Below are 18,343 nucleotides of genomic sequence, written 5' to 3'. Positions count from 1 at the left end.
TTTTGGTACTATCTAAGCAGTTTACAAATAATTGAGAAAATATGCATGATTTTCCTTTTGTTTGTCTTTGCATTCTCATACCCTTGACAGTGCTAAATGTATCAAAAAAGATACTGAAGCTGGATTATTGGCAAATTGACATCTCTACCATTGTGTATTTTCCATATTATTTTCTTAAAGAAGCCAAAAGGATTTTTAATTCTTTTTCAATTGTGTGTGATATTCTAGTGACTTAAAATATTGTTACATAATAGAGTTGCAGAGTAACTTTTGTTGTAAGTTCATTCTTTCAGTTGAGTAACTACCATTTGCTAGATAGTGTCCTAAATACTTAAACAAAAATATTGTATTTACTCATCTTATATTGCAGTGTAATTTTTCTGAAGACATTAGAGTACTTCATATATGAAACATTGTGACTGATATAAGGACACTATCAATATTCAGATGGGAAATGTATATATTATATACACATAAAATTTAAAAATTACTTAAAAATTAAAGTTTAGTACTAAAACCACTGTGTACTAAGGGATAGGTATGTGGTTTGATATAACTGTGATATTTTTGGAAAATTAAAAATTTCTGAAAATTTTTCCCAGACCAGTATATGAATATCTTTGGTTTTATATGACATAGGCTATACTTAAGAGGTAAAATAACAGCATAATGAAAAATTATCATTTTCTCACCTGAGCAATGACTTTATGATGTAGGTCCCTCACAATTGAACATACTCCTCAATGTATGAATACTAGCAAAATAGTCTGACTGTACAATATATGCCAACTTATAACAAAAAAAGGAAAATGATCTTCCTACTAAGCTGTAAGTATCTATGTTAGAGAATACAAAATATTTTTTCACTTATGCATCTAAAATTTGTTGGTATGTTATATGAATTTAGTGTGTATTTTTATTTATGGAAATTTCAAGTTGCCATTTAAAAATTATTTATAATTTGACCAACTGCTTAGCACCATTCCTATGGGTAATTTTCATATTAAGGAAGAAGAAAAAATTATTTAACATATGAATATCACCTATCAATAGCTCTTCACCAGGTGTGGAGGGCAGAGTTGGGAGGGAGGACATAGTGAGGCTAGATAGTGGATTCCAGTACAAAGTGAAAAAGATGTAAGTTCTACTTTTCTATAGCACAGTAGGGAGAGTATAGTTCACAATATTATCATATATGTTTAAGTAAATAGAAAAAAATTAGCTTAAAGGCTCCTAACAATAATAACAACAATAAGTAAACATTAATTGCCCTGATTTCATTGACACTGTATACATTTATTGAAATATCACAGTGCACTCCATGAATGACAATTATTATAGGTAAAAACTTTAAAAATAAAAAGTAACCATTTTATCATCACAGATGAAACCTATGTATCAAATTATCACATTGTACCTTATAAATGTGTACAATTAAACATAGAAACCCTCTACTGTATGTCTCAGGGAGATATGTCTATAACAATATAATTAATTATGTATTTATTTATAATTCTATGTTATTCTTATTTAGGCCAAATAATTTTACACTGAAATAAAACAAAAATATTTTACCATTCATTAACCCATCTCCTTTTTTTGATAGTGAATCGTTAAAAAAAAATCTCTGTTGGATGTTAGCTTCACAGATGTAAATATGTACCACAAACCTGAAAGAAAACTGATGAAGATCATACTGTAGGACATTTTGTTTCTAACAAAAAAAAAAAAAACAACGTAAACATCTCAAAGAAGATGCAGGTGTCAAATATTAATGATAACCAATGGTCCAGTAGTTGTTGGTACTTAAGTTTAACAAAACCACACTCCTTCTACAACCTTCCCAGTTTGGCTGTGTAAACTTGACAGTAACTTTAAATCTTGTTGATAACTATATCCCTTACCTTTCAGCAGGTAGTCAATTGCAGTTCAAATGCCATCACACAGAAAGGTGTAGCAGCCACTTGGGGGGTGAACCAACGGAAAAAGGAAGACCTTTCTCTCTGTCTCTCTCTCTCTCTCTCTCTCTCTCTCTCACCATCTAACTCTGCCTGTCAAAAAAAAAAAAAAAAAAAAAAAAGAAGAAGAAAGAAAGAAAAGAAATAAACAGTTGAGTCACATTTTGACTTTTATTTATTTATTCTCTTTTTCATATGGGGCAAATTTTTTATATAATTCTACATTAACTCTCTTGCTGGTCTAAGAAAAGAAGTTATTCACATTAAGACAAAGAACAAGTCTATGTTCATGAACAGATTGAGTATTGTTTTAATAGTCCAGTTTTGTTCCAAGTGCTCTTTTTAGCTAAAATAAAAGAAGTTCTAATGATCTCTTGTGATGACAGAAAAGCTTTGAATACATTTTTTTATTTTTAAATTTGGTATCATATATATAACTAATGTAAACCTATGCAATCAGTGAATTTAATAAAGCATTATGATATTTTGAGCCTTGAAATTTCAAATGCAATTTGGTGGTTAATTTTCATCTTTTATTTTGCTACTGTCAATATTTTAATAAATCATTTATTGGATATAATAAAATATTAATGGGCTATTCTCTTGATTTTAGAATAGTATTTTACCTCCTTTAAAATACATGTAAAATATATTTTTTAAAAAAGATCAAATCTACCCTCTGTATGCTCTGCTTTCCTTTAATAACTCACACCTGCTGAGTTTTAACAGTCAGATCACGGAATCAGGTTTAGGCTATCACAGAATAAATGCCTAAAAGCTGCTTTGGAGAGGGCAATTTCATTTAAAAAATTGGCACTTTCCTAATTACACTGCCTGTCCTGGCAAAAAATCCTGCTTTATATGAGAAATTTTGGCATTATTCACTGGAATTTCTTAAACTAAATCAAGAAATCAGCATTGGCAATTAGATTACAGGAACAGTTTACTCTTCCTAAATATGACAGTTTGTAAACTGAAGACCACATAAAACAAATAGATGAAGCAGGTGTGAAGCAGACTCAAAGTTGGAAGACTGCCAACTGATCAGCTCCACCAAGGTTTTATTATCTAACCAGAAACACATTTTGTTGATATTTAGATTTTCTCCCTCTGGATTAACTTCTGCCAACTGGATACAGTTCAGTGAGCATAATGGTCATAACTATCCCAGACTCAGGTAACTGACTGGCATTATAATCTCTTCCGTACCCCAGGTTTTTCTCTGCTTGCATATAAAGATGTGAATACAAGCAGGCAATTTAACTATTTCTCTGACATTTTATACATAGCAACCTAGAAATGTATGCCTGTACTTTGTTTACAGCAGAACTTGTTTTATGTATGACTCCAGTAAGAATCAGAGAAGTCACATATAGTCATTAATTGCTTCTCCTGAAGTAATCACTCCAGACTGACAGGCTTATAAATTTGAGCCAATGAAAATGTCACAGATTATAAAAGAGATGATAGATGTAGAATCAACATTTATATCCATATAAGAAGCTATGAAAACTATGCTGGTTTTTTAAAATTTTTACTTTATTAATATAAAGAAAACAGATTTAATGTATTGTGTAGGTACAGTTTTAAGATGAAAACCACACTAACCTCCCTCTTCCTCCCTCCCCTCAATCCCCTCCTTCTTTCCTTTCTTTTATCCTTTGCTTTTTTCTTTTAATTTGAATTAGCTTTTACCAGCTTCAATGTGATTTGTAGATACAATTCTAAAAATGAAATGATATTCCCTTCCTTCCTCCCTTCTTCTCTCTTTCCACCTTTCTCCCTCTCATCCTCTTTCTAGTATTTTTGTTTGTTTATTGTTGAGATAACGTATTTTAAAATTATATTGCAGTAAAAAGGCTCAATATTTCACCAAGTAAGAAGTTTACAATACTTTTTTTTAACTTTTATTTAATGAATAAAAGTTTCCAAAGTACAGCTTATGCATTACAATGCCTTCCCCCCATAACATCCCTCCCTCCCGCAACCCTCCCCTTTCACACTCCCTCTCCCCTTCCATTCACATCAAGATTCGTTTTCAAGTCTCTTTATATACAGAAGATCAGTTTAGCATATATTAAGTAAAGGTTTCAACAGTTTGCTCCCACACAGAAACATAAAGTGAAAAATGCTGTTTGAGTACTAGTTATAGCATTAGATCTCAATGTACAACACACTAAGGACAGAGATCCTACATGCGGAGTAAGTGCACAGTGACTCCTGTTGTTGACTTAACAAATTGACACTCTTGTTTATGGCCTCAGTAATCACCCTAGGCTCTTGTCATGAACTGCCAAGGCTATGGAAGCCCCCTGAGTTCACTGACTCTGATCATATTTAGACAATGCCATGGTCAAAGTGGAAGTTCTCTCCTCGCTTCAGAGAAAGGTACCTCCTTCTTTGATGACCCGTTCTTTCCACTGGGATCTCACTCATAGAGATCTTTCATTTAGGTTTTTTTTTTCCCCAGAGTGTCTTGGCTTTCCCTGCCTGAAATAGTCTCATGGGCTTTTCAGCTGGATCCGCATGCCTTAAGGGCTGATTCTAAGGCCAGAGTGCTGTTTAGGACATCTGCCATTCTATGGGTCTGCTGTGTCTCACTTCCCATGTTGGATCATTCTCTCCCTTTTTGATTCTATCAGCTAGTATTTGCAGACACTAGTCTTGTTTCTGTGATCCCTTTGGTTCTTAGTCCTATCATTATCATCAATTGTGAACAGAAATCGATCACTGGGACTAGTGAGATGGCATTGGTACATGCCACCTTGATGGGATTGAATTGGAATCCCCTGGTATGTTTCTAACTCTACCGTTTGAGGTAAGTCATCTTGAGCATGTCCGGAATTGCACATCTTTCCCTCTCGTATTCCCACTCTTATATTTAACAGCGAAGTAAGAAGTTTAACAACTAAAAAGCAAAAAGACCCTAATTTAGGTGGAATGCAGATAATGGCTATATAAATTGATTGTATTGAAAAAAATGGTCATTTCACCTACATACAATAAATTTTAGAGTAATCACATAAAACTGTAACTACAGTGAGGTAACATTCTTAATCACTGACTAGTATTCCATAGTGTATATATACCCCATTTTACTTATCTAGTTATCAGTTGATGTATATTGGGTTGATTCTATATCTTAGCTAATGTGAATTGAGCTGCTATGAATATGGGGGTGCAGAAAACTCTTTCATGTGTTGATTTCATTTTGTTTAGGCAAATTCCCAGAAGTGGAATGACTGCATTATACATAGATCTATTTTCAGATTTCTAAGGAGTTTCCATACTGTTTTCCATAATGTGTGTACTTGTTTACATTTGCACCGATAGTGTATTTGAGTTCCCTTTTTTCTACATCATCATAAGCATTTATTATTTTTGATTTTGGATGATAGCTGTTCTAACAGGGGTGAGGTGAAACCTCATTTTGATTTTACATGCTTTTTCTTGACAGATAGATATCCTTAGCATTTTTTCATGTATCTGTTAATCACTTGAAATTCATCTGTTGAAAATTACCTGTTCAAGTCCTTTGCCTATTTCTTGACTTGGTTGTTTGTTTTGTTTTTGTTGAGTTTCTTGAGCTCTTTATAAATTCTGGATATTAATCCTTTATCAATTTCAGAGTTTTTCTCCCATTGTGTGGGCTGCCTCTTCACTTTGTTGAGTGTTTCCTTTGCAGTTCAGAAGCTTCTTACCTTGATATACTCCCATTCTATTTTGGCTTTTATTGTCTGTGCTTCTGGGGTGTTTCCCAAGAAGTCTTTGCCTATTCCAGTGAATTGCAGAGTTCCCCCTAAGTTTTCAGCAAGTAATTTGATGGTATCAGGTCATACATTTAGATCCTTCATCCATTTTTTATAACTGACCTCTAGGATGTCTTGAAATCTGGTATTGTCAAGTCTCCAGCTTTGTTTTTGTTGTTTAAATTTGCGTTAGCTATTCAGGGTATCTTGTGTTTCCATGTGGATTTCCCTGAATTAGATATAAAAATAAACTTTCATGGTGTTGTTTCTTGTTGTATATTCAGCAGATGCAGTTAAATATCCACAGTCATACTTCTTTCACAGGTCATAATGAAATTTATGCTATCCTTCATATACAATGATCACCAAATTTATTCATAATGATGCAGCATTTTGACATGTTTCTCTTTCTCCACACTTTGTAACAGAAAAATAAATTTTAGTTGAGTGAAAATATAAAACATGTAAAATATTTTCCTATACATTGTAGGCAATAAGTTGACATGCTTCTAGACCATAATATTTTTAGGTAACTATATTGGAAAAAAAGAATAGTAAGCCAGATGAACCTACTAAAAGTACAAGTTTCACTGAGTTCTGAGAGATTTATAAAACCCTGCATCATCTTACATATGTATATCAAAAATATTACTTTGTATTAGATTTACAGCAAATCTACTCAAAGCTTGTCCATACAATTATTTATTTGATTTTTTCCACAATTAATTATATTTCACTATTCCAGTTCTATATAAAAATACAACAGAAAATGCGTTCTTAAGGTAATCTTTCACCATCTTCATATTTTCAAACTTATTGCTATGTGATTATCAATAGATTTTTAGGTTTCTCCTAAGAATATTTCTTGCATTTTATTTTTTATTTTATTTTTCCCACTTTTATTTTTATTTTAATTAACTTTTAACAGATTCAATATAGTTCACAGAAAATTTCTTAGAATATAATTATATTCCTTCCTCCTTCTTTCCCTCCCCCTGCCTTCCCTCCACTCCCTTCAACCTTTCTTCCTCTCCTTCCTTGTCTGTCTTTCTTTCTTTCTTTTCCTTCTTCCTTTCTTTCTCCATCTCTGTTTCATATTTGAGATAACATATTTTTAATTTCCATCCCTTTCAAGGCCTTAATACTTATCCAAGCAAGAAGTTTCTGAAGTAAACAACAAAGAGTCCCTAATTTAACAAGAATATAGGCAAGGGCAATAAACCACAATCAAGTGGAAAGATGACCAGTATACTTACAGTAAATTTTAAAGTAGTCCCAGGTAATTAAAACCATATTAATTTAACATTCTTAAACATTGCTTTGGCAAAAAAAAAAAAAAAAAAAAAAAAAAACGACTGACAATATATTTGCAGCAATACTGATAAACAGAGACATTTCTTTGGTTTCCAAATTTCATTTTAATTTTTGTTATTTTAGCTCCCACATGTAAAAGGGAAAATGAGATAGTTTTCTGGTCCGCCTTATTTCCTTTAATGCGATGTCCTTTAGTTGAATTATTTGGATACAAATTGTAGAAATTCATTTTTTTTATATCTGAGTAATATCCCTTTGTGTATATATATCACATTTTCTTTATCAATTCATTTTTTTAAATATTTATTTTATTTATTTGAAGGAAAAAGTTACAGAGAGGTAGAGTTGGAGAGAGAGAGAGGTCTTCTATCTGCTTGTTCACTCTCCAAATGACCACAATGGCCAGAACTGAGCTGATCCAAAACCAGGAGCCAAGAGCTTCTTCTGGGCCTCCCATATAGGTGCAGGCACCCGAGGTCCTGGGCCATCTTCTACTGTTTTCCCAGGCAGAGAGCTCAATCAGAAGTGAGCCAGCTGAGTCTAGAACTAGTGCCCATATGGGATGCGGGTGCTGCAGGCCGAGGCTTTAACCCACTGTACCACAGTGGTAGCCCCTATCCATTCATTTGATTATACACATCTTGGTTGATTCAGTATTTTGGATATCATGAATAGTGAACTAAGTATTTTTATGATTTGTGTGATTAAATAGTATTTTACCTATATGATATGATCCATGAATCTGTTGCTTGCACTTTCATTTAAAAAAAAAAAGTTGAATGAATTTAATTTTCATTTCTATGCAGTGTCATTTATACACATTATATTTTATTATTGCCCTTTTATATGAGAAACATCACCTACCAAAGATCATTAATATTTATTTTATATGTATCATTATATAAATTTTCTAATTTATTTTTTTGATAGGCAGAGATAGACAGTGAGAGAGACAGAGACAAAGAAAGAGAGAGAGAGAGAGAAAGGTCTTCCTTCCTTTGGTTCACTCCCCAAACGGCCATAACGGCTGGCGTGCTGCACCAATCCGAAGCCAGGAGCCAGGTGCCTCCTCCCAGTCTCCCATGCGGATGCAGGGCCCAAGCACCTAGGCCATCCTCCACTGCCTTCCTGGGCCACAGCAGAGAGCTGGACTGGAAGAGAAGCAACCGAGACAGAATCTGGCTCCCCAAATGGGACTAGTACTTGGTGTGCCGGCACCGCAGGTGGAGGACTAGCCAAGTGAGCCGTGGCGCTGGCCAAAATTTTTAATTTTTAAAAAGATTTATGTATCTACTTCAAAGGGTTAGAGAAAGATAGAGATCTTGTAATCACTAGTTCATTGGTTCACTCCTCATATGGCCACAACAGCCAGGGCTGAGTCAGGTGGAAGCCAGGGTCCAGGATCATCTTCCTGGTTTTTGACCTGGATGGTAGATGCTCAAACACTTGGGTCCTCTTCTGCTATTTTTCTCAGGCTATTAGCAGGGAGCTGGACAGGAAACGAGCAGCCAGAACATGAGCTGGCACCAATATGTGATGCCAGTGTCATAAACAGTGGCTTTATTTTTAGCACTACAGCACTACCTGCCGCTGTAATGTCATTTTAGCATTTATTTCTTTGATCGTCTTAGTTGTTTGTTTGTTTTCATTTTTTTTGTATTGTTTGGGAAAGGTATTACATTCATGTTTGTTTAAATACATATATTAAATTGTTAAGTAAAACTTTTTTGTATAGCCTATTTTTCTTTATTAATTGCCTTGACAACTTTTGCTAATTTATATCTGAACCTATAAGATGTGTGAGTTTCTTTATGGTCCAATTTATATTTATTTTTATGTCAATATATATTCTTTGGATTATTGTAACTTTATAACAAATCTTGAAATCATATGGTAAATGCCTTCTAAACTTGCTTTCTTTTGAAAATTGATGTAACTTTTCTAATCCATTTGTAATATGATACATCAGTGAGAACCAATTTAGTAAGTTTTATTTATATGAGCTAGAATTTTCATTGCTATTTCATTAAACTATAGAATAATTTCACAGAGCTTCTATCTTAACATTATTGAGACTTCAAGCCCATGAACATAAGAGTATATCTACTTTTTTGGGAATTTTTATACTTGCTCCAGCAATATTTGATAACATAGTTTACATGACTCACATTTTTGTTAAAAATTTAAAATTTATTCTCATGTATATTGTATTTGATGTTACTGTAAATAGTAATTGTATCGGTATAGCAGAACTTTTCTCCCAAAAACTCATGCAAGTTCTTCAAACTCTGTTGTCTTGATGTTAAAGGTTGATGGCTAAGAGTAGAGACTTGGTCTGATTGTGGCATTTGAGAGGGATGTGCCAGTATAAAACATTTTTCACAAAAGGACTGATTGGGCTTAAGTTCTGCCTATGTGGTCTCCCTTTTTCCTGGCTCACCTTGTCAGCATTCCTCAGCATCTGCTAGGATCAGCCTCCAGACAGCAGATTACGCTGCCACCCTGTCCTGAACTGTAACTCCAAAAGGGAAGCTGAAGTCAACTTTTTCCTTCCCAAGAAGCTTCTCTCAGGTAGTTTAGTTAAAGTAAAGAAGAATGAATGAATAGAGTAGCACTTTCTTTCTTTCCCTACTGCACCAGTTACTATCTTCAGTGGAATACTAAATAGATATGATGAGAGTAGATAACCTGACCTTGTTTATAATGATAGACACTTCAGTCTTTCACCACTAATTTATTTTATTAACTGTAGAATATTAGACAATACTCTAAATTCCAGAGGAAATCTATTCTATTATGAATGCTGACTTGTGTTTAAAATGTTCCAATGCTTCTATTGCAATCACCATATATTTTGACTTCTGTATATTAAGGTGAAATGTAGTTTTGAATATCAGAACAACTTTGCAAATGACCTACACCAACTGGATTGATGTGTCCTCTCTTCTATATGTTGCTGATTTCAATTGATTAAATTTTGGTTGAGAATTTTTGCATCTATTCTCATGAAATATATAGCATTTGATTTCTTTTTCATGTAACAGCTTTGTTTAGTATTGTTATCAGATAATCTTGACATTATAAAATTAATTAGGAAGTATACTTTTTCTTTTCTTCAATAATTTGTATAATATTGATATTGTTTCTTCTTTAAATATTTGATAGAACTCTCCAGTGAAGCCATTTGTGCCTAAGCTTTTCTTGTTGAAAGATATTAAATAAGTAAGTAAATATATTATTTCTCCCAAGTTCATTCAGATTTTCTATATATATCCTTTGGTAACTTTAAAATTTCATAAAATGTTCCCTTTAGCCTAGGTTTCAGACTGTACTGGAATAAAATTTTGTGTAATAGTCTCTTGATGTCTCTACTTGCATTCCTGTTAGTAGTAATTTGAGTTTCTTCTATTGTTTCATGATTGATTAAGCTAGATTTTTACCAATTCTATTGATTTTAATATAAATCCATGGGTTTTTTTGTTCTATTGATTTTTAAAAAGATTTATTTATTTATTTGAAAGGCAGAGTTACAGAGAGACAGAAGCAGATGCAGAGGGAGAGAGAGAGAGAGATCTTCCATTCATTGGTTCACTTCACAAATGACTGCAATAGTTGGAGCTTAACCAATCCAGAACCAGGAGCCAGGAGCTTCTTCTTGGTTTCCCACAGAGGTTCAGTGGCCCAAGGACTTGGGTCATCTTCTACTGCTTTCCCAAGAACATTATCAGGGAGCTAGATTAGAAGTGGAGCAGCCGGGACTCAAACTGGTACTCACATGGGATGCTGGTACTGCAGGTGATGGCTTTACCCACTATGCCCCTGTTCTATTGATTTTATTTCTGTCTATTCTGTGTTCTAGATAAGCATTTAATAGGTAGCAAAAATCTTCAATACAGTTATGCACCTAAATGACTAAGAATGCATCTTGTCAAATTATCCCTAGATCACACTGTGTATTTATATGGACTGTGGATCAGTCATAGATAAGAAACTCATTATAATTTCTAGAGCAATGTTCCATGCAGATGTGATAAACTAGTCTTCATTGCTCCTACCATCTAACAGGTTCTGTTGATCAGACAAACATACAAGCTTGATTTTAAGAATTGGTCAGTTTCACCTGAAAAAAAGAATCAGTATGATATATGGATAATCACATTTCTTATTAGGAACTGACTCACATGACTACAATGGTTACTGAATCCAAAACCTGCACACTCAACATCCTAGTTCAACTCCAAAGGTGGTAAGCTGTTTTAGAACCAGAAAGACCTATGTCCCAAATGCATATCTGGCAGGAACAGTTCTCTCTTACCTTGAAGAACATCAGTCTTCCATTCTATTCATTCCTTCAACCAACTAGATGAATCTCACCCACATTAGGAAGGTAACATAACTTTACTCACACCACCAACTTCATTGTTAATTTCATCTAAAATCATTCTCACAGACACATCCTGAATTATTTTTGATCCCAATATTTGGACCCAGTAAAGTTGACATAAAATTTGCCATTACAGAGGCTAAGGATGGCAAGTAAAGATAATAGCATTATTCATTAGATATTTCCTTTAACTCAACAAACTATAGACACTAATCTTCTATTTTCTGTACCTCAAATTATACCAGCCAATTTTATTTGGAGAATACTGACTTAGAGTCTTAAAATTTGGAAGCATACCCAACCAATATTAAATAGTGCTCCCAAATATAATCTCTGAGGTTAAGGCACATTTTATAAAATCTCTGACTCTTCCATAAACTTCTTCAGTAATGCCCATTTTGCAAGCGATGCATAAGGACTTCAGTGTGGTTGGTACCATATCTGACACTGTGTAGGACATGTGATAATCATGGGAAGAGTTTGCTTCATGATTTTCCGCATTCATACATAGATTTCATCAATCAGAACCCCAAGCGCATTTCCCCAAGTGCAAGCACAGCGGTCCCCGTGAGGTCACACATCAGATCACACCATTCCTCTGATTCTCTACAATGACTTTATTAGGAAAAAAATCAAACACTCGGCCTATATTGCAAAATCAATCATGCTAACTCCCTAGCCTCATACTGCTTTCCCTTTGGCCCACTATATTCCAGCCATCCTTGTCTTCTTTCTAGTTCTTGAAAAATTAAAGGTTTTGTTTTTTTTTTGTTTGTTTTTTTTTTTTTCCAACAAAGTCTTTCAGAGTGGTGTTGTCTCTGATGATCATGTTCTTCTCTCAGTTCTGTGTGGATGCCTCTTTCTTGTCATTCAGATCTCACCACAAAAAACTGTCTTCCCTAAAAGGCTTTTCTTCACTATGATTCTATAGGAGCATGTATCACTGATGCTGATTCTTAATCTTAATTTACCTATCTAGTTTGTTATATATTTTCTACTCATTAAAATAGTGTCTGGCATGGAGATCCACACAATAAACATTTTTGAATGAAGGAATGAATTACTTTAGATCCTCTAACTCCACCTTTCGCATTTAACTTTCCTTCTCTATACAACATTCACGTGTAGATAATCACAAAGTTCTATTGATTCGAACTATTGAATTAAAGCAAGTGGTTTTATTATTATTTTTTTTTAATTCACCTGAGAGACAGAAAGAGAGCTCCCATATTCTGGTTCACTCTGCAGTAGTTGGAGTTGGACAAGGCCAAAGATGTGATCTGGGGACTCAGTGCAGGTCTCCCACGTGGGTAGTTGATCTCAGCTACTTGTGCCATCACCTGCTAAGCTTCCCTGGTCATCAGAAGCTTGAATGGGAAGCAGAGCTGGGATGCTTGACAATCAGTGTCTTAACTGCCAACAAAATCCCCAACCCTATAAAACAAAGTTACTTTTAAGGTTAAAATTATCCAATTTAAAGAAGAAGTTTTGGAACTATTTGTTCACTTTAATCTTAAGAGAAAGTAACTGCACTTGCTAGTATTGCAGCTCTAAATTTTTGGTTTAAGTACCTGTAGCCAGTTTGCTGAATTATAATGTTTTCTTTTCTATAGATTTTTTTTCTTCTTTACGCAGATGAATGGTTGAATGCATGTGTATCTTTACAACTCTTAGTTCTGGCCACTATAATCAATCAACTGTCACGCACTGTTACCTAAATGCTTCTTTTCTTACCTCAGTAGCTATTTAAATATCCATTAGAAATCACTGGAGTAAAAAGCTGGCAAGTATTTTAGCAGTTTCAAGAGGCTACATGAATAATATTTTAATATTTTTAAAAGGTAGAATGAAGGTAAGATGGTTAACCAAAAAGTTGCTTTTTGTGGTTTAAAACTTGGAACTTTGAAATTGGAAATGGAAAATAGCTTTTAAGCTAACATTCCTATTTTTCTTGCCCCCAGGAGAAAAGAGTTCAGTTCTATTTTAAATTAATTCTGTGATACTATTTTCCATTAGAAATTTCAAGTTTGACTTCTTCTAAGACTTTCTCTAAGCTATGTTGGTTATAGTTTCCTAATCATGATGAGAAAATTTTTAAAAATATATATTTCCATTAGCTGTTTGAATGCATTAACTCGGGTCTTTAACAGAGAGCCTTTTTACACAAACCAAAAATATTATGTCTGGTCACCAGGTGGTCGAATGGTAATAAACACTCTTATGATAATTTCTCCTAATTAAAAAACATAAGACAAACCATATTGACAGTAAATTAAAAAATTGGTAATCATTGTATTTATGTGTATGTTCCTAATCTTTAGTAATATAATCCTGTACACTTTCATTTTAAATTTAGGTAGTAGTGTTCATCAGAATGATAACATTTGAGTAGTTATACTCTGGAGAAACAGTGCATTCAATTTAAACCACACTAACATAGTAGAATTGTTCACTGTCTCTCTCTCTACAAAATAATCAGTTAACTCCTTCAAGCCTAATCCATATGCAGACTTTCATTCAGTCTCTTTTCTTCCTCTCCATGAATCATATCACTTCTAGTCATTATATACATGCCATTATATTACTAATTGTTTAGAAAATCTGAAAACATTTAAAATCACAAATAATTTTGCTACATGAGGATGAGAATGATTTATTTCTTCCTGTATTTCATGCCATTGCCTTCCATTTCGGAACTGTGCTACCTCTGAGCAACTGTATTTGTCCATGAGCATGTATATGGGACATTTTGCAGTTTCTAGAAAGATTTAACTGGAAATGTTGTTGAACAAAGAAGATTTTACAAATTTTAAAAGGGGAGAAAGAGTATAATTTTACCATACTGTTCAACCACATTTAACATTTTTTTCCTACATTTTTCTGAGGGAGTAGATCCATGTTTCAAGTGTCAGATGTCTAAATGCAGCAGCATATTGGCAACAACAACAACCCTTTTTCTTTGCTTTTTATGTTAGAAATTCTTCATCAATACAGGTTTTCCTAAAGTTTATTATGTAAGAAGTTTAGATGAGATACTGATTTAGATTGTATGCTCAATGCTAGTATAACCTGGCAAACATTTATTTTTCATTTTGTAATAGTGAAGTGTTCTGATTATTGAGTAGGTACACATTATAGCTATGTAAGATGGACGTGTATACTGAACTTGGAATTTTGTATATACTACTATGCCGAAATTATGCAAACATTTTGTAAGATTCCTGTTTCATGAAATTAAGAGGACTCTGTCCTTCCAATATTCAACTTCAGGCTTAAGAGTCACATGATTTGCTGTACTAAATAGAAGAGACAATGATTTTGCCGTGTACTTTCACAGTGAATAAAAAGGGTCTAAGGCTATCCAGACTGCTTTGTCAGTATTCTTATTATCTATTAACTGACTATTTGATTATTCTAATATATTTTGTGTTCTGTTACAATGTATTAAATATTCTGTTAATCATTATGTCCTAAATTAAATTACAGTAAAAAACAGTGCAGCAGTAACAATGATCAAAACCCCAGTGAGTTAACATAATGAAAATGTATCACTTAAAGTCCTACTTGCTCTGTCAAAAAAATAAAAAAAAAATATTTTAAAAAAAGTTCTACTTGAGTTGGATACTCTCCTTGACAATTTTCATCCTTAAAATTATCTGGGTGTTTTCTGGAGTGGTCTACTATGTCATTCTGTAGCCCATGGTAAATGCACTCTATTCTATTTAGTTTCCAATATCTGAAGCTACTTACTTATTGAGATTCCCTCTTTTTAAGTGTTGGTTGAGACAGAGTTGTCATTTACTATTAAATACAAAAAAAGATAAATAACTCATTTTCCAGTCCTATTTGACAACAGCATATAAGGATATTTCAAAAATTTTGTGAAAAATTGAATTAAAAGACATTCATTTTGGTACAAATTTTTTGACAGTCATATATAGTTTTTTCATAATATGCATTTTAATTAGCATAGTTTTAAGTATTTCTAACATATATATATTTCAAAATTAATTTGCACCAAAATAAACTCATATTTTATTTCCATTTCCCATGAACTTTTTGGAAAACCCTCATATATACATTTTACCTAGGGTCCAGCTATAAATATTATGCTCACCCACATAAAACTATCGAATCAGTATATTGGGAATGCAAATGGTATAATGGGAGGATGGTATTAGTTGTTAAAAAAAAGAGTTCAAAGACAATAATGGCAGATTTACTGTCATTAAGGCTCTTCTACTAATAGTATCAACTAGTCTACCAGCAGTTGTTACTGCTTGGAGTAAGACCCACCCGGTTGCTGCCTGCAACAATTCTGAATATGGTGTGGGCATCTTTTCTTCCTGCTGCGACATTTTTACACTCTTTTGGATATCTCAGTAAGCTATCCAATATTCTTTTATGCATTCCTTTTCTACTAAAATCATTCAGAGATTCCTTTTAACAAATAACTAAATTCTGATTGATATGTTGCCTTACCAAGAATCAAATACCCAACTGCTTTTCATCTGAGAGGTGAAAAAAGTGAGTATCATCACATACAATTCTCACAGAAAATTAGGTGGCTAAATTCAGTTGTGATGGGAATAGTGGGTTATCAAAGTGACACTTTCTGATATCCAAACCTCTTCTGCAAACATTCAAAAAGGCAATTATGAAAAGTTTCCTGAATTTAAACCAAGCTTGGGAAATGAGCATTTTGAGAAAAAAGGAAAGTCTACATCAAGTGTCATTTGTTATGTCTGTGGTAAATGACCAACTAAGAGCATGGATTTCTTAATAGCTTTATGGAGTCCATCAGGTTTAAGAGTAAAATCAGAATATTTAGTCTATATTAGCAAATTAACAGCACCTGAGACCATTTTCAAATATTTGTATAACTAAATATATAATTCATCAGATACTCAATGCAGTTAAATCTAAAATGCTAATATTAATATTTCTAGGAGTTAGACTTATGAAACATTTTGAGTAGTAACAATAAAAATAACTATGAATTTGATTCAAGACACTATGTAAATCAGGACTGAAATTGTTGGGTAGGTATGTAACACTTTTGTCTAACAAAATATGTTTAAAGTAGAATCCTTTTTATATGTTGAATAAAACAAATATATATTAATAACCAGAGTTATTAAAGATTCAGAAAGATAGGCTAAGAAGAGATTTTAAAAGAAAATATTATATAAATTAGAGATAAAATAGTAGAAATTACAATGATACTAGAGAAACACATGTAATAATCAATTACTATGATGATTTGTATGCTAATAATTTGGAAAACCTCAAAAATATGGATGAATGCTGGAATACACATAATATGTAAGTTTAAATCAAGAAGATGCAGAAAGTTTTAAGAAGCAATTAAAGTCTCCCATTAGCAAGAAACGTCTTCCAATTTTTGTGTCCTTGACGATCTTTCATCAATGTTTTATAACTTTAAAAAAAAAAAGATTTATTGGGAAGGCAGAGTTACGCAGAGTGAAGGAGAGCCAAAGAAAAACATATGTTCTATATGCTGGTTGACTCCCCAGATGGCTACAACAACCAGGGCGGGGCCAAACTGAGGCCAGGAGATAGGAACTTCACCCAGGTTTCCCACATGAGTGCAAAGGCCCAAACACTTGGGCCGTCTTTCACTGCTTTTCCAGGCACATTATTAGGGAGCTGGATTGAAAGTGGACCAGCCAGGACATGAAGGGACACCCATAAGTGATGTCGTCATTGCAGGCAGCAGCTTAACCTACTAAGTTAAAACCTCGGCCCCTATAACTTTCATTGTATTGTTGAGATATTTCACTTCTTTGGTTAAGTTTATTACTAAACAGTTGATTTATTTGTGGCTATTGTGAATGGGATTTCTTTCTTGATTTCTCTTTTGGAGAGTTCCTCATTAATGAATAAAAAAGCAAACCTTTTTTTGCATGTATATTGTGTAACCTGCACTTTACTGACTTGGTTTATCAGTTCTTACAGCTTTTTGGTGGAGTGTTTAGGTTTTTCTGTGTACAACATTGTGTCATCTGAAAACAAGGATATTTTGACATCCTTCTTTCTATTTTGATTCTCTTTGTTTCTCTTTCTTCTCTACTTGTTCTTGCTAATACTTCCTGTACTATATTGAGTAGTGAAAATGCACATCTGTGTCTTGTTCCAAATCTGAGAGAAATGCTTTCAGCTTTTCCCAATGCAGTATGATACTGTCTGTTTATTTTTCCTTTATTAGCCTTATAATTTTTTGGTATTTTCCTTTTATACCTAATTTATGGAGAGTTTTTATCATGAAGGGATATTTAAGCTTATCAAATATTTTCTCTGCATTTTTTGAGGTGAACATATGGTCTTTGTACTCCATTCTATTAATGTGATTTATTATGTTTATGGGTTTGCAAATGTTGAACCACCCTTGTATTTCTGCATAAATCCTACTTGATGGAGATGTATGATATTTTTGATGTGGTTTTGGAGTTAGATTGCAAGTATTTTGCTGAGAGTATTTGTATCTATAGTCATCAAGGATATGTCTGTAGGTTTGTTGTTTTTTTTTTTTTTTTTTTTTTTTTTTTTTTTTTTTTTTTTTTTTTTTTTATGTTCCTTCTGCGTTTGGTTTTGGTATCATTGTGATTCTGGTCTCACAAAATGAGTTTGTCAGAGTTATCCTGTTCAATATTTTGGAAGTTTGAAAGTATTGTAGTTACTTCCTTTTACAAAATGTTTTGTAGAATTTAGTAGTGAAACCATGAAGTACTGGATTTTTTCCTTGATAGAAGACTTTTAATTACCACTTCAATCTCTGCTTGTTATGGATCTGTTTAGCTTTTGGTATATTTTGATTTAATCATGGCAGGTTATAAGTTTCCAGATTTTTATGCATTTCTTTGAAGTTCTAGTTTGTTAGCATATAGTTTTTCATTGTAGTTTCTTATGATCATTTG

This window comes from Oryctolagus cuniculus, chromosome 7 (genome assembly GCF_964237555.1).
Source record: "Oryctolagus cuniculus chromosome 7, mOryCun1.1, whole genome shotgun sequence".
In the NCBI taxonomy this organism is placed as follows: Eukaryota; Metazoa; Chordata; class Mammalia; order Lagomorpha; family Leporidae; genus Oryctolagus; species Oryctolagus cuniculus.
The sequence above is the reverse complement of the archived record's forward strand: the minus strand, read 5'-3'. Positions refer to the sequence as shown.